Here is an 18,689-nt window from a genome sequence, read left to right as displayed (position 1 = left end):
ATCACAATAACAACTTAGGCACAGTGGTGTCATTACACAGGTGTTGTTCTTATGCACTTGCATCCTGCTAGCTGAATCAAGTGTGTAAAAACTACAATTTCCACAACGATATGATCACACTTTTTAAATTATTTATTCCTACCCCAGAGCACCCACAATCCAATTGTAAAAAATGGAATTATTAGATAATTAAACTATTTAACCCAAGTTTAGTCAAACCCAAGTTTAGTTTACTCAGGTAGTTATTTAGCTAATACTGGACACAAAGAAACCCTGCTTACAAAATTGGAAATGGATAAGAGTTTTTAAAGTTAAAATGTTATTTCAATGATCCATAAACCCTCAATATTCTCCTTACCTTAACTCTGTATGGCATTATGTTGAAATAAACTGCCAGTAGGACAAAAATTATATTCAAGGTTAATATGGTTTTATTTTTCTGCTCAGTAAGTGTTTCTACACTGGAATAAGGGAAATGAGAATATCTTTCCTTGTCACAATTTATTAATCTGAAAAATTAATTCTGATAATTCAGATTTGGAATCTCAGGTTTTTCTAGCATGTATATAGAAAGTAATACGAAAAAGGAAGTGCACTTTATGGCATTAGTAAATATTCTGACAGTCATTATAAGTGGGTATATCAATCTTGTACACATACTTAATATATTTGCCACTAGAGGGGGCTAATATTTAGATCAGATCAAAGTTCTAATATTAAACTCATCAACAGGAACAAGGTCAAATAGAAAAAAATGATATTTATTTGGAAGTTCTGACAATCAAGATAGAGGCAAAGGTGTTCTCTACATTTACATATATAACATTGAACATTCTGGTATATAATTTTGGTTATCTAAATCTCTTTTAATAACAATAAATAGTATGTTTTTATTCCCAATACCATAGAATATTAAAAGCATTCCAACAAAGAAGGCTGGAAAATGAGAAGTTGTTACATTAACAGTTTAATTTTAAATTTATCTTACATTGTCATATAAAATTTGTGCATATGTATGCCATATTAAACAACTGAGTTAACTAATTCTCGGATGAGAGGTTGGACTTAATGATTCTTGTGGTCCCTTCCAACTTAATAATTCTACCATTCTGTAATAAGAAAAGCACTTGACATCCTTTTCAGCACAGATGCCTAGAACATAACATTCTTCTGTTTTCAGTTACATCAGTAGGAACTAACACCACTCAGTTTTTTGCAAGGCAATAAGTGCCCAAGATACCCTGCTTTTTAAGCATTATTTTTTGATAAATATGCATCAAGTGTGAATGACGCCCAAGTTTTAAACATCTGAACTGATAAGACACAAAGTACTTTCCTCATTTCTTTCAGCAAACATTTGTTTTGTTCTTACAAAAAGTAGAAAAATGCCTGGATAAAATGTGATCAATACAAACCCCCTCGGTCCAATCAACACAACTCTCATGTACTTGTGTAACAGGACTTGGATGAATATTTGCACCAGTCAAAGGACTTTCTATAATTCCAAACAAGTGTGATCATATCATTCTGCAAATTTCACCTTTTACTGACTAGGTTCAATGAGCAGGATACAAGTACATCAGGAGAGCAGCACCTGTGTAATGACATCACCATGCCCAGGTCATCATTGTTATGGATGCCACTGAATGGGATAAGCATATTTAAGAACACAAAGTTAGTTCCCCTGAAAACAACGGAATGTGCAACAAATTGATTCATATCAATGGATGAAGACTAACATTTGCTGAATGGTGCTACTTCTATAGAAATAAGTTTTCCTCCCAAAATGAGTATTTTCTTTTCTTAGTATTAATAATTACTAATTAGATGCTCCTTTGAGTAAACTATGAAAAAATCACAATCATGGCTAATTCCTGTAGCTCATTCCTTAGCTTAGAAGAGGAAGGAAGGAAGGAAGGAAGGAAGGAAGGAAGGAAGGAAGGAAGGAAGGAAGGAAGGAGGAGGAGGAGGAGGAGCAGGAGGAGGAGGAGGAGGAGGAGAAGAAGAAGAAGAAGAAGAAGAAGAAGAAGAAGGAGAAGGAGAAGGAGAAGGAGAAGGAGAAGGAGAAGGAGAAGGAGAAGAAGAAGAAGAAGAAGAAGAAGAAGAAGAAGAAGAAGAAGAAGAAGAAGAAGAAGAAGAAGAAGAAGAAGAAGAAGAAGAAGAAATCCTGACTTAGATATCATGGGTCTGTATTAGATTTCTCCATCTTTCAGGTGTGTCTTTCAGATGTGTTAGACTACATTGCCCAGAATTGTTATTAGAAGCATGTTTTCTGAAGCTTTAGTGAAATGTACTTCAAATATCTTTCCATTTGCTAGCTGTGAACTCAAGGCATTGTCCTCGTTACACTTCAGAAAGTTGAAGAAGTTGAAAGTCTTTGTTTTGCCTCATGATTTGAGATCTGATATCTGTGACGTTATTTTGCAGGAAGAATGTTTTGATTTTAATTTAATTACTTCATGTATTGTTCTCATGATGTTTAATTCAACTGTGTTTCTGCACTAGACTCTGTGAATCTACCTCACAAGGAGAGGCTACCACATAAGTGTGTAGGTTGATTAATGAAAATTTAACCTGCACTATCTATATACTACTAAAACTCTCATTATGTTCACCTGTTTGTACCCTCAAGTTATCTCAAATAAGGTAAAAATATCAACTGATCTTGATATCACTATAAAGAATGTTATTGTTCCTAAGCAACATAAAACCATCCAGAAAATTGCAGTCCCCTGTCTATATTTATCCTCTTGTCTTCAGTCTACTCCTTTAGTGTCTTTCATTAAAGAAAGCAAGAACACCAATCACACAACTATCCAAAAAATGTATGGAAAACAAGTACAAAATTGAAAGATCAGAAGATAAATTATTAGGGAGATTGATGTTTTTCAGCTTTGGACCCAGAAAGAGTGATCTCTTGTTGACATTCTACAACGTGACCATGTGATCCTGCTGAGAAATTATTTAGCACTCTGGGCTAATTCTGGCACTGAACGACAAAGAGGTCTGCAGGCAGGGAGATGTTGAAAGATCGGCATCAATCAAGTTAATAGTGATGCTATTGCTGCAGCCCCAGGTGCTGCCAAAACATCTCCAAAGCTGAAGATGATGAAACTGTGAGAAGCTCTGATGATGACTGATGTTTGTAATGCAACTCCACAGCTTTGGAAAAATTGAATTATTATTTAGACTGCTTAGTTCCCTTCCCCCCTCCCCTTTTTTCAGGTGAGACTGTACTAGAACAAAGATATTGGATGTTTAGTAGTCAAAGAAAAATGTACAGAAGACTGACAGGATGAATAATAATATTGCATAGTAGTCTGTCCATATCACGATAAGCAAAAGCAGCTATTTTTCAATATAAAATATGTTCCCTAATAGAAGGATATGAGTCAAGTGTGAGAAGAGTTATGAGGAGGCTGGTCAAATACTGTGAGTAGGGAAGTTCTTTGATAGTATGTTTGCATTGAAACCAATTTCTCTTACAAAAGTTCATGGCCTTTAATGTCACCGTAATAAAGAACAAGTTTATCTTTGCTGAGTTCCACCTGGAAAACAGTACACATGTTGAATTTCTTTCCTGTAGAAATGTCAAACACAAAAGTACTTATACTTTTGAAAAATGGTTAGCAACTTCGCTAGGCTAAAGGAATGCATTTATTCATGAGAAGCTATCAGGGATAAACACATATTGCATGCTGCTTTTTAAAAAGTCATAAAAGAAGCAAGCAATTAAATGTTCAGATAGTCAGGGATGGCTACATAGTTTCTGCCCAGCTAGTACAGTATGTGCCAACAGAGAAAGCAATAGCAATAGCACTTAGTCTTATATACCACTTCACAGTGCTTTACAGCCCTCTCTAAGTAGTTTACAGAGTCAGCATCAGTAGTGGGTTTCACTTACCTTCACTACCAGTTCGGAACTGTGAGTGCGCGTGGCGCTTCTGTGCACGCGCAGAACCTTCTGCACATGCACAGAGCATCCGTGATGACGTCTCCCGCCACCGCCACTACCGATTCACCCGAACTGGGGCAAACTGGTAGAAACCCACCACTGATCAGCATATATTGCCCCCAACAATCTGGGTCCTCATTTTACCAACCTTGAAAGGATGGAAGGATAGTTCAACCTTGAGCCAGTGAGAGTTGAACTGCTGGCCTGCAATCAGCAGAAATATCCTGCAGTACTGTGCACCTTTGGCGTTTAGTTATGCCGGCCACATGACCGGAGACTTCTTCGGACAGTGCTGGCTTTTCGGCTTTGAAACAGAGATGAGCACTGCCCCCCAGAGTCAGGAACGACTAGCACATATGTGTGAGGGGAACTTTACCTTACTGTATTTTAACCACTGCATCACCTCGGCTCAGTGGTGTAAATAAGCATGCTGTAGGCACGTTGACTTCAATAATGTCACCTATTTGGGCCCAGCAATGATCCTCTGTTGTAATTGGCCATTTAGAATAAGATCCCCCCTGAAAACCACAGATTCCCCCACTTTAGTTGTCTAAAAGCTCTGAACACTTAGTTGTTCTACCAGACTTTGGGTTGAGATGAACAGAGCCCTTAGTTAATTTGTTTTGTTACATTAAGATATTTAAAATTTAATAGCTGGAGCAGTGAAGGGTTGGACAATGAGTAAGAACACACAGTTACAGCTAATTGGTTAAAGAGAGCTGGCCACTGCATGAGGGAATCTGAGCTGTAACTGGTTGCTGTTAGAGTAAAATAAACTTCCTTGTTTCCTTCCTTTTTGCCTGTGTGCCCTGTATGGTCTCTTGCCCGATGATGTTCCTGATGATGTGTTGATTTACTTGACTATGCTCCTGTTTGCCTCTTTTATTTACTGTAAATATATTTATTTATATAAAACCACAAGTTCTTGTCAGCGTTTCTGACTCAATTTGGACACCGGCTGTGCAATTCCATGACATGTTACTTTTGTTTCTGTCTTGGTGACATGATTACAACTTGTTTTGGTATTTATTGGATTTTTATGATAATATAGTAATATAATGTAAACTGCCCGGAAACACTTGGAATTGGGCGGTGCCTAATTTGAAATAAATAACCTGATTGCAAGGACTTGGCAAAAATATGATTGTGAAAATCCACTCTTAATAAAATTCCTCAAAGAGAATCTCTACTGCAGCTTTTAATTCCCTGCCTCAGTTCTAACAACTCTACAGTAATTGAGTTGCCTTTTGATTCTAAGAAGTTGTGCACTGCATTGTGTATCTCACTTGTCTGTTGGCTATATCTCTACAATAAGATATATAATCCAAATTTCATATAATGCACATGTGCCAATATAGTAGGCTCCATAATAGCTGGAATCTGCAGGATTCTGATTATGTTTATTGCTCATGATCCTGCTTCATCCCAAATTACATTCTGACATTATCATTTATGGCACCTGGTTCAGTGTCAAACAATAGGTTTTTATGTTCAAATTAAATGAAAGCAGATGTTCTTTAAATATTGGTAAGAAATAGGGGAAATTATGGGCTAGAGTGCCTCATACAGGGTCTGTTTTCCTTCATCACAGGCTACTAGCCTTTATAGACACTCACAGAGAAGCTGTAGCCATAAAATCCTTGCATTAATAGGAGATGGATTACAGTTTGCTGTTTTAGAGATACTGTAACTATCTTACTTGGCTCTCACTCTGCATCTGCCTTAATTGACTGCATGCAGAGAGAAGATATTAAAAACGAAGAATGGATGATCTCGTTATTAATTTCTCTCTATATTTGTCCTTCTACATGTACTTAGAAAGATTTCTTCTAGCAGTCACTAGTTTGAACTACAATTTCACCCTGGGCCCTTTTATATAGTACTTAGCTCCCTAATACAGAAAACTATATTCCATGGCAACATCAAACAAAAAGGCCGTATCAGATAATTCAATCTATGAAGTTCACCCTTTGCTCTTTAAATTAAAAGGAACCTCTCTCAGTCCTTTAAGTTTCTTTCCGTGCAGCACAGAATTTAACAATACATCTTTTTAGCTGTATTATAGAATTTGCATTACGGGAGTTCTATTAATATGAACTTCTTATACTAGGGTGAAGGAAATGGGATTGGAGAGAAGAGTCTGCATGAGAGAAATCACATCATTTTTTTTAAAAGTATACAGCATAGGTCAGAATTACAAACTGATGGGGCAAGTAAAGAACAAGGACATGCAGAATATTAAAAAGTCACATTATTATTATGGTTGGTTGCACAAACAGTCAGGTTTATCCACCTATCGAGTTCTTCCCAAGGACCTGGAATAGGCAGACATTCTTGTTCGATGGCATTAAAGGTATCAACACAGGATGTAAGCTGTTCCAAGTAAAGTTGACTTCTGCAATTGACTTATGGTAATTTTGTCAATGCTAAGGGTGTTCAAGAGGTGCTCCAGATGTTTTGGGATTTCAACCATGGTGCCTATTACTATTGATACTATGTTTTTTTTTGGCTTGTCATACAGTCAGCCAGATGTTCAGACTGGATTTGGCATTTTTGTCCACCTATCAATTATTATTATAGGTTTTACTTCACTCCCAGACACCTAAACATATTAAGTGACTGGGTCAATTATTCTCTTCCAACCTAGTCTTCCTCACAGGATTATTACCACGATAAAAAAGGGAGAGGGGAACACTCAGCTTTCTGCCTTTCCTAAATGAAAGGCAGGTAATAAATTGAACTAATTGAACTAAGAAATAAATGGATTTAAAAAATTGAAAGGGAAAAATATCTGTGGTCTCTGTTAATTACATTTACAGAATAAGACTGAAGGGCAAATACCAATCTCATGAATACCATTATAGGTTAAAAGGTAAAGGTTTTCTCTGTCCAGTTGTGTCTGACTCTAGGGCACAGTGCTCACCTCGGTTTCTTGGCCAAGGGATCCAGCGTTATCCAAAGACAATTTCCATGGTCATGTGGCCAGCATGACTATATGCCAAAGGTGCATGGACTGCTGTTGTCTTCCCACTGAAATGATGCCCATTAATCTACTAACATTTGTATGCTTTCAAGCAGCTAGGTAGGCAGGAATGGGGAAAGTAATGGGAGCTCACCCCGTTGCGTGGAGATCAGATGTCAAATCAAGTCTGTCAGCTTATTAGCTGATAAACTCAGCATCTTTAACCACTGAGCCATCGCCCCCCTCCCCATTATAGGTTATTTTAACTAATTACATGGCAACATTTTAATTTAATATAAAAATGAAACACCATACAAAGAAGATATTTAATATGCTTTTCCCATCATCTGATCTCCCAGCTTAGAAAAAGAAACAGCAATGAATAGCAAGAGGCAGTTGGGGCTAGTTGGGGTCTTTGACCCTCTCTGCCAGCATGAATCAGATGGACTTGTCCTAGTAGGATAAGACATCCTATGTGACATCCACAGTTGACCACCACTGTGATGAGTAGCTGAGGTCAGTATGTGTGAACCTATCTGACATATGATTATGATATATGGAAGATTGAGACTTGGTTCACAGAAAAATGAAGAAAGGGAAAAAATAAAAGAAAGGAGAAGGGTATTATTAAGGTGTCCCAAATTTGTACTGTGGATTTCTTTAAAATACAGGAAAGTGAAGGGGTAAGCTTAGCAAGAATGAAAGGCGTAAAATGTTTATCAGAAATTATGAATGGGTGTCACCATGTATACCTATTGGTGATAGTGGCAAGTTACATTCCAGTGAACAAATGATATATTATAGCAATATAATTGAAATATTATTCTGATTATTTCATGCAAAAGAAGAAAATGCTGTAATCATGTTAGTTGTAAGCAATTTAATCTAAATTAGTAAAGCAGATCTTATACCAGTGATGGCTAACCTTTTTGCCATCGTGTGCCAAAAGCGGGGGTCGCACGGGGGGGGATTGTGCACTTGAGTGCCCACACCCATAATTCAATGCACCCTGCCCCCGCACATGTGACCTCCCCTGCGCTCCCCCTGCTTTTGGCACATGATGGCACAGTGGGCCCATTTCTCACCCTCCCCAGGCTCCAGAGTCTTTCTAGGAGCCTGGGGAGGGCAAAAACGGCCTTCCCCAACCCCACCCCACCCCGAGGCCGGGAATGGCCTGTTTCCTGACTTCCGGTGGGCCCAGAAGGCCCAAAAACCAGCTGGCCAGCGCGCGCATGCACGCTGGAGCTCAGCTAGGGTAATCCTCGCATGCCCACTGATATGGCTCTGCATGCCACAGGTGGCACGCGTGCCATAGGTTCGCCATCACGGTTTTATACCATATTTCTACTATACAAATATATGCTCTTACTAATGCATGTGTCTGTTTTCCTTGTATCAGAAAGCGCTACTTGTATGAAGGAGAAAGAAAAAAGACTGAATGATCTCTAATGACAATCCAAATCAAATTAAAGAAATGAATGAATGAATGATCGACCTTATTTAGGAATGTCCTTTGTTTATAATTTCCCCCAAATTTATAACTGAAATCAACCAGCTGTTTATATTCATTGGAAAACAGAATGTTTGGTTCATTTTAAATATTGTTGCTACCAGTACCTGACATTGGGTCAAATCTGCATTACATGCATCAGTGTTGAGCATTCAAATCATCCATAACTTTAAAAGGAAGAGTACAGCAATTGACACTAATGGGCTACATAAGACCTTTGAAGACATTGATTAAATATGAGCACGGATGGAAATGTAAGAGCCATAATTTATGTGGCAAAGTAGAAGATGTTTATTATTACAATAGAGAGGGATATTTGGAAGCTATTGGCTTGTCCATGCATTTCTGGAGGGTGAATTTTTGAGTAATTAGGATTCTTTGAGGTCTATAATGAGCTGCAACAAAATGACACAAATGAACAAATACCCATCTAATACCCATCTGTCTCAATTCATTTTTTGTTGGCTGTGTTCCTAATGGACAATAATAGTACCCTGTTTCCCTCCAAAATAAGACATCCCCTAATAATAAGCCCAATCGGGCTTTTGAGCGCATGGCAATAAGGCCAAGCGCTTATTTCAGGGTTCAAAAAAATATAAGACAGGGTCTTATGTAAATGGTAATGTAAATAAGTGATAGAGTTCTTAACTGTAAATACCATATTTTTCAGAGTATAAGACGCACCGGAGTATAAGACGCACCTACCTTTTTTGTTGAGGAAAAGAATAAAAAGAAATCTCCCTCTACCGTTTGCTCGTTGCAGCAAACAGCCTACTTTACTTTCATTTTTGTTTTCAGCATAGCTTGATTAGCACAAGGGAAAAAAATTCTGCTCCAGCAATATACCTCTTTGCAGAAAGCAGCAGAGCCCTGCGCAAAACAGCTGAGAGCAAATCAGCTGACAGTCGGGAGGCTGATGGAATCAACTTGTGCTAATTAGACTGTGCTGAAGCTGAAAGGAACTGTTTTTTTCTTGCTGTTTGCTTGCAAGGACGTAACTGCTGCGAGGCAGAGGCCAAAGGGTGGGGGCCAGTGGGTGAGCGGGGCTACATTCGATGTATAAGATGCACCTTAATTTTTACCCCCTTTTAGGGGGGAAAAAGGTGCGTCTTATACTCCGAAAAATACGGTAAGTGTAACACTGCTGAAAATTTTCTGATGTATTGTATAAAAAGCGATGTATAGACTTTTGTCTTTTGACTTACTTTAAACAGTTTTCAAAATTGGAACTAGAAAGGTAATAGAATTGTATTTGTTAGAGATAGACACAGTCTTTGGAATTATTCGAAGTCCTGGGAGCTCTTTCATGTTAAGCATGCCATTAAAAAATCAGAAATCCCAGCTTTTGAAACTTATGCATTTCTAGTCCATAAATAATTGTAAAAAATGCAGTGATAATTATTGAAAAAAAGGCTGCCAAACTTCTGAAGTCCCAAAGCAGAAGCTTGTATTGGAGGAAAATGCAAAGATTATTTCCTTGTTTTTACACATTTTCTTCTCTGTATGCTATGTACTTTTAGAATAGAAATTGCTTTTGTGTGATACCATCTCTCATAAGGCCAATGAAACCAAATGCAAAGGGCTGCTACTTACTTAGCACTACTTTTCCTAGCAAAATACTAAATATGTGAGAAAGATATGCATATATATATATATATATTAAACCTTACATACAGAATACCTATATCAGTTACTCAAAATAAAAAATGATTGGGCTGACATATAAATCTAGTAACTAAATACATAAAATATTTTTTTCCTAGAATTTTAGCAACTTTTAACTAGCTTTTTCATTTTTTTGTGGACAAAACTAAGTTATTGCCAATAATCCTAGTATCAGGTTTCAAAGGGATGTGATCTATATTCAATAAAATCCAATAATTTGTTATTAGACATATTAGCAAGTGATGCTGTTTTCTGAAGTAGAATTATATACTGAATACATTTCTCACACTTCTTTAGACATCATGTGTAAGGTCTAAATTTGGCAAGCAGTAACCAGGCTAGGAAGGACCATATATAATATAAGCATTTCTGAGTCATCCAAGAGAACTGACAAATAACCTTTTACTCAATGTAAGGACTGAAGCTGGAGAAGTAGGAACCAATGATTTAGTTTCTGGAAAGTAGAGATATGGGTGGTCTAAATTTAGCCAAGTTATGTCTGAGAATTTAAGGTCAAGTAAGCCAATTGCTGAATAAGGAGTTAAATGTTGAAAAGTCAAGATATACTGTTGAGCTGTGGAGTGAAGCCTAACATTTGATTTCTTCCCAGAGAAGTCAAACCCTTAATATAGGTGCTCTGTACTACAAAGTTTAAACTTCAGGCATTCTCATTCCACTTTTCTGAGAACAGGTACATACTGGTCTGCTTGGAGGCCTTGGATGGCTCAGACATATTAATGGAATTGTCATCTCTAAATACTGGTTTACACTTCATCAGATTCAACCCTTGCATCATATACTAAGCATGGTAGATAACAATATATGCTCATAAGTTTAGTAGTTCTTTCAATGCTTAACTGTCCAATGTTTTGATGAACATTTCATCACACAGGAAGAGTACTCATTTGAGATTGTTTGTTTTTTTTTAATTTTGATTTATATGCCCCCCTTCTCCGGAGACTCAGGGCGCCTTACAATGCGCTAAGCAATAGCCTTCATTCTTTTGTATATTTATACAAAGTCAGCTTATTGCCCCCATAACTGGGTCCTCAATTTACCTACCTTAGAAAGGATGGAAGGCTGAGTCAACCTTGAGCCTGGCGGGATTCGAACCTGCAGTAATTGCAGGCAGCTGTCTTAGTAACCAGCTTAATAACAGGGTGCCTTAGACCACTGTACTACCAAGGCTCTGTTTGTGTGATTTTATAAAGTAAATCATGCCTTAAAATAGCCTATTCCATTATTTTATGTCAAGTTACTTAGTACTTGCAAAATTAGGTAAAAAGTAGGTAATGTTCGAATATCATCAAAAGTGAACCCCAAACAAATCCTAGTAGGGCTACATATAACAAGTATTATACTCATATTTGAGTTATTGCTTTAGTACCACTTGTCTGGTGTATGTATTTTAATTTGTTCACATTTGTATGGCTGCTGTTATTTATTATCATTTACATCCCAAAGATTTCCCTTAAGATGGAAAGTGAAGAATAAAAATATTTGTGTACAGCAAACAATGTAAATAAATAAGTAGAATGCTCATTAAACATTTAGGAATATGCTTGTAGCACCAGATGTTACAGCTTCTCTCTTTTCCTGGAAAATTCCATTTCTTCTCCTAGAACCAGCAACATCAATGTGTAAAATCAGAGGTATGGATGGCACACTCTTATCTTAGACTTACATTCAACTGGAAAGTTAAGTATTTCCAAGGTAGCCTGATGATACATTGTATGCTGGGTTAAATTAGATAAAGAGTGTTCAGTTACTGCTTTGTATTGATTAATTCTCAGTGGTGACAGTAGCTCCAAGTAACGTCATCTCCACTAATGATAGTATGACTGGAGCCCTGCGGGAACAGCAATCATAGTTACTGTATTCATTTTTGAATTTACAGTCATTATATTGCTAATGAGCACACTAGATAATACTGCACTGTTCTTAGTCCCAACGCAGTAGATATTCTGGGATTTTCCTGCCAGTAAATGACCTGGTGCTATGTTTCATAATTCTTGACTTCAAAATGTACATTAATTTCCCTGTAAGGTCTATCCTAATATGGTTAATATGTGAACAAATGACATTTCAAAAACTCTGTATACATTAAGAAGTGAGATAGTCAGTAAATATGTACGTGTTAAAATAATTGTTTAATGTACTAAACTAATTCATCTCTGAGATTAAAGAGAACATATATTAAACCACACATGAAGATCTTAAGATATTCCATTATGTTATGCTTGCTTTTTCATCTTCAGGCTTTTGAACAAATATTTTTAAACCTCTGTCAAATTGGAAAGGAATTCTGAAATAGCCCCAAGTTTTAAATCATTTCACAGAATGAATGAAATCCCTCTTAAAGAAAACATGAAAAACTGCAAATAGAACCAAGTTTAAGTTCTTTCTAGCTAAGAATTATTATTATTATTATTATTATTATTATTATTATTATTATTATTATTATTATTAAATTTGTATACCGCCCTACTCCCAAAGGACTCAGGGCGGTGAACAGCCATAAAATAAAACGTATAGATACAAAATTTAAAATAGAGATAAAACTAATTAAATAAATTTGGCTGAACCATTTTAAAACCCCAATAAATTAAAACCAAATTTAAAATTCCATTTAAAAAGAGGAAAAGTTTAGGTCAGGCCAGCTTGATGGAATAAGAACGTCTTAAGCGCGCGACGGAAGGTACGCAGATCCGGAATCCTCCATATCTCCGGGGGGAGCTCGTTCCAGATCGTAATTCGTGCTATTAACTGGATCCCAAGGAGAAAATAAAATTAACAATACTTCACAAATAGGCAACACAATTGTATTCGGAATAAATTCATAACCAGATTGTGCTATTATATTTTCTTATTATTTGAAGTACATGTTATCATAATATCATTGTGATAATAACAGATATTTCTATAACTGTCTTTTCCACCAGATTTCAACAGCAGTGGGGGAATTCAGCTAGCTCTATCTGGATCGTGCAATCCGGTAGCGACAGCAGCGGGAGGCTCCACCCAGCTGCCCAGACGTCATCACATCCCATTTTTGATCCTCTGCGCATGCACAGAAGGCTCTATGCATGCATGGAGGAGGCACGCATGCTCACATCTGCAAACCAGTAGCAAAAGTTAAGTGAATACCACCCCTGTTCAACAGCAATACTATAGGAAGTCCAATGTATCTAGAGGATACCTGGTGATGGAAAGTTCATTCATTCATGTCTAGCAAAACAGCCACAGCTTTGTTGTGGTGGTAATAATAATAATACTGTTTTAGGATTGAACTCAATAGTAATTTGCAATCCCAAAACAACTGGAGCTCCACTTGAATACTGTTGGCATTGACAAATTCACCATCAGCCAATTGCAAAAAGCAGCTTTACTGGGAACAGCCTACATCTTGCAATGATATACCTAACACCATTAAACATCAACATCTGTGTATCCCAAGTCCTCCGGAACGACTCAATAAGTGAATAAAAATATCAAGTCCAATCTGCACATCTGGCTGATTGCACAATGAATCATAGGAATAAATACTCAGCAGGAAATGTAGATGAATCACAAAAGAGATGATGGTTTTAATTTTTTTTATTTATTAGACCTGTTTGCTACTCATCTCGCCAATAAGTGACTTTTTAATTTTATTATTATTAAGAAATGGCATTTTTTAAAAAAATACAACATATAACCAGTATTTTTTGCTGATTTCATTGCTGAAATTGGTCCATATTTCCAATTATATGATTGGTGTCAGTAGCAACATATTTGAGAAGGAATAGAACTCAGGGGCAGGAATTTTGAATTGCTTGCATGAAACCCCAGATTCAGTTTCCCTCACTCCCACTGGCAAAGATCTGAGGCAGATTAACTGCTCTTTGCTGAGACCTTGGAGAGCAGAGTTTAACTGCTGTATGTTTCAATGGTATGGTTCAGAATCATGTAGCTTAATAAAATATAGCAAACATTATTTGGACTTTCCAACTGGAAAATATGTGTAAACAAGATTGATTTTAACTGATGAAGCTTAAAGACAGAAATAAATCACTTAAATTCACCATGACAGAGTAGGCTTTACAGTAAATGTGTTTGAATCTATAGCAAATTACAACATTGGGAGATGGCTATAAAAGCAATTAATACAGGATTTGAATCCTTTAATGTAACTCCTTTATTTCTTACAGTTATATATCTTATTTAGTCATTAAATTCATATCCTTTCTTTAAACCAGGGGCAAACACAACACCTGTCTGCTTACTCTTGTATTTTGTTTATTATTATTGTTTGTTATTATTTGTTTATTTGTTTGTTTGTTTATATCCCACCTTTATTTTTACAAATAACTCAAATGCAAATTGCAAATATACCTGATACTCCTATTTTTCACATTTTCCTGTGAGGTGGGTTGGGCTGTGAGACAGTAACTGATCCAAAGTCACCCAGCTGGCTCTCATAGCTAAAGTGAGACTTGAATTCATGGGTCTCCCACTTTGTAGCTTGGTGTCTTAACCACTAGACCAAACTTATTATAATGTGTGACTCTGTATTGTGTGTAGTGTGTGTATTATACAGTGTAATCTTCAAATACTTCTAGTGCTTAATATTAATAACAATTAATTAATTAAACATTCACAATACAAAATAATTCAGAATTCAGCAAAAACAATAAACATATATATCATCATTCCAATTTAATCCCTCTGGAAAAGCTCCATTTTAATTAACTTCTAATAATTCTGTACAATAACAAGTACAGAATGAGCTAGACTAAGCTCTAGGACAATGAATTAAAATACCAAGAATTAAAATTTCCTCATTTCCTACTCACTGGAGTAGGAAACTCATCTGAGTTTTGGCAAGCAGAAGAATCCAAATTTCTGTCTCTTTTCAGCTACCTCTAAATCCAATTAATACTGTACATTATTCTTTAATCATCTGCTTAATGGACCTGAATTCATTTTTCTTCAAGAGCTATCATCATCCAGCAAAGTACTGGAGGGTTGGCTGAAGTAGGAAATCAAATTGATAGGTGAAATGAAAGGCAGAAGAGAAGAGGCAAAGAATCATCTGATAATTGTGTGGTGTCATGCCCCCCTTGGAGCCTGAATCTGCAGAGGAGGAATAGCTGGATCTGGAGCCGATGGAGATGGAGGGAACAGCTTTATTGGCTTCAGAGAAATGTGGGGAGGAGCAAGATGAGACAGGCTAGGGCCCCTCAGGATTGGGATGGCTTTCCAATGCCTCCTGAGGGGCAGGAGGACCTAGAGAGGGCAAGCAATGGAAATGAAAGCAACGGAGCTCAGGTGATGAGCAGGGACAGCCCCCTGCCAATCCCCGGGCATGGAGAGTGGAGAGAAGGCAGGAACAGCACAGGCCGACCCTATGACTCAGGAGGAAAGCGCCCTGCTCCTCTTCACAAGGCAAACCTGGGGACTGAGATTTAAGGAGTTGCTGTGGGGAAGGGCATTTGTCAGGAACAAATGCTGAATTGGTAGAGTTTGGTGTGCCGGTACAGACATTTGGAGTTTATAGGATTTCTTGCTTTATTCCTTGCTTCATGAAACATTGCCTTATTCCTTTGCTTCCTGAACTCATTGATTTATTTCCTTGCCACGTTGGATTTCTTGCTTTGCAGCCACTGTGCTAACAGCATTTGCTGGACTACTTGCAGTCAGAGGCTGCTGGAGGTGTGTGTGTGTATGCTTTGCTCTGAGACTTGCCAAAAATGTGGGAGCATTGTAGGAGAAATTTGGAGCATTAAAGGGGAGTTTGAACTCTCAGTTGGCTGTGTGACCTTCGTGCCTTGTCCTGGGTCATCACATGTGGAAAATATTGTACCCTACTACAATTGTGAGAAGATAATCCAGTATATGGGATCTGATATGATTTTCCATTTGATTATGGAGCACTTGAAAACAATAATTTTGGCGGCTCTTTAAAAAAAATTAAATTGAGCATACCATTAAATTAATATCACCTATAAGATTTCTCAGGTATTGTTTCTTATTTTCTCCTAACTAAAACAGCTATCATTCTGAGAACACCACACTTTTCTTAGAATTCATCAAAAAAACATAATGCTAAATATTCTACATTTTATTGGATGAGAACGATAATGATGGTCATATTATAATGTTTAAGCCCAGTTTTTTATAGAAAGAATGTAAGCTATAGTGAATCAATTGTTCTCTAAGATAATAACATATTCTTTAGTATGTATAGTTTGATAAATTCTGAATTATTTGATCATCAAAGATAGTAAGATGAATGTAGATAAAATAATCTGAGGACAAATTAGAAAGATACATTTTGCTATATTGTGCTAAACTTTGGGTTTTGAATGAGAAGTTCTAAAATGTTCTGAAATTCTAAAAACACAATCAGTAAGATAATGTGATTAATGTGATTCTGGCACAGAAACTAGGAGATTGTGCATGTTAGTCCTGCTTTAGGGATATGAAAAAAACAGCTGGGTGACTTTGGAAGAGCTACTCTCTCTCAACAGGGTTGTTGTTGTAGAGAAAATAGAAGAAATATTACTAAAGACAGGGGGTCTTTAGTAATTTTCCAAAGCACCTGAAGGCAGGACAAGAAGCAATGGATAGAAATTAATCAAGGAGAGAAGCAATCTAGAACTAAGGAGAAATTTCCTGACTGAACAATTAATCAGAAGTTGTGAATTCTCTAACACTGGAAGTTTTAAAGAAGAGATTGGACAACCATTTGTCTGAAATGGTATAGGGCAGTGATGGCTAACCTTTTTGCCATCACGTTCCAGGAGCGCGGGATCATGGGGATCATGCACAAGCATGCCCATGCCCATAATTCTATGCACCATGCCCCACGCATGTGCACACGACCCCCCCCCACTCCCTCCACTCCTGGCACGTGATGGCATGATAGGCCCGTATTTTGCCCAGCCTCCAGAGCCTTTCTAGGAGTCTGGAGGGGGCGAAAATGGCCTCCCCATCCCCTCCCTGGAAGCCCTCTGGAGGCCGAAAAGGCCCATTTGCCAACTTCCGGTGGGACCGGAAGTCCTGTTTTTTTGCTGTCCCCAGCCTCCAGAGCCTTTCTAAGAGTCTGGGGACTGCAAAATGGCCACCCCCCAGGCCAAAAATGGCCCGTTTGCCAACTTCTGGTCCCACTGGAAGTTAGTGAACGGACCATAGGTTCGCCATCATGGGTATAGGGTTTGCTGCCTGAGCAGTGGTTGGACTAGAAGACTCCAAGGTCGCTTCCAACTCTGTTATTCTGTTAGTATTATAATAAGGATTATTGGTAAGTTCACTGCTTGAGTTGTATCTTGGAAGAAAGGTAGAATAAAAACCTAAAAAAAAAAGAAATCCTAATCGCTAAAACTAAATATTATTAGTAAGAAAAACACTGTTCCCATTTACTGCTTTAACAAATACCAGAGAAACATGTGACAATTTTTAAATTCTACAGTTAGTCCTCAACTTATGAACATAATTGAGCCCAAAATTTATGTTGCTAAGTGAGATACTTGTTAAGTGAATTTTGCCCCATTTTGCGACCTTTCTTTTCAGAGTTGTTAAATGAATTGCTGCAGTTGTTAAGTTAGTAGCATGGTTGCTGTGTGACTCTGGTTTGCCCATTGACTTTGCTTGTCAGAAGATACCTTGCAATTGTCATAAATATGACTCAGTTGCCAAGTGTCTGAATTTTGATCATGGGGATTCTGCAATGGTCCTAAGTATGAAAAATGGTCATAAAGTCTCTTTTTCAGTGCCATTGTAACTTTGAACAGTCACTAAATGAAGTGTTGTAAGTTGAGGACTACTGTGTACTACCAATGTCCTGTCATTAGGAGCTAACCCATAGTATTTTAATTTGCATTTTTACTGCACAGACAGCTGCATTTGAAGAATGTTCTGCTTTGCTGGACAGTTCCTCAACTTAGTTTCAGACTGGGAAAATACAAGTCAACATAGAAGGAGACTACTTTGCTTCATTCAACTTTTCTTGTGCACTGCAAAGAACTTCATTTGAGTCTTCGTTTTTCATTCTCAAAGCTTTCAGGTTTTTTGGTATTCACTGGGCTGAACATCAAAAGGTTCTGGTCTGATACTGTTCTTCAGATGATAAACAAACTATCAAAGGAAAAAAGGAGTTCTCAAACTATCAAAGAATTTTGGAGGTGAAAAATAACATCCATAAAAGACTAAAAATGTCCTTGAAGCTTTGTTTGAATCAAACATTCTCAGCACAGGCTAAGATTTGCTACTTTTTTCAGGCTGATCCTGCAGATTGCTTGTGCTGCTATTTCTTAGTACCTGGAAAGCTGTCAGAATTGAGGGATTTGTGGAATTGAATCCCTTGCTATCCCTTGATTTTGATGCATACATATTATATTCACACATGTACACACACAGCTTCAAAAATGTATTTTGGGCACATCCTTTTCTATTTTTGTACTGCATCTAAACACAACACAACTTATTTTAGGCAGGCTTGTGGAATATAAAATCGCAACAGAAAAATGGAGGCATCATTTTTCTGTTGGTGGAGAAAACTTAGCATCTGACAAAGCCCATCTTAAAGCACACCTACGCTTTCTCATTATGGTGTA

The sequence above is a fragment of the Pantherophis guttatus genome, chromosome 2, assembly GCF_059756535.1.
Source record: "Pantherophis guttatus breed Tessera chromosome 2, ASM5975653v1, whole genome shotgun sequence".
NCBI classification, from domain to species: Eukaryota; Metazoa; Chordata; class Lepidosauria; order Squamata; family Colubridae; genus Pantherophis; species Pantherophis guttatus.
This window is presented reverse-complemented; position numbering follows the sequence as displayed.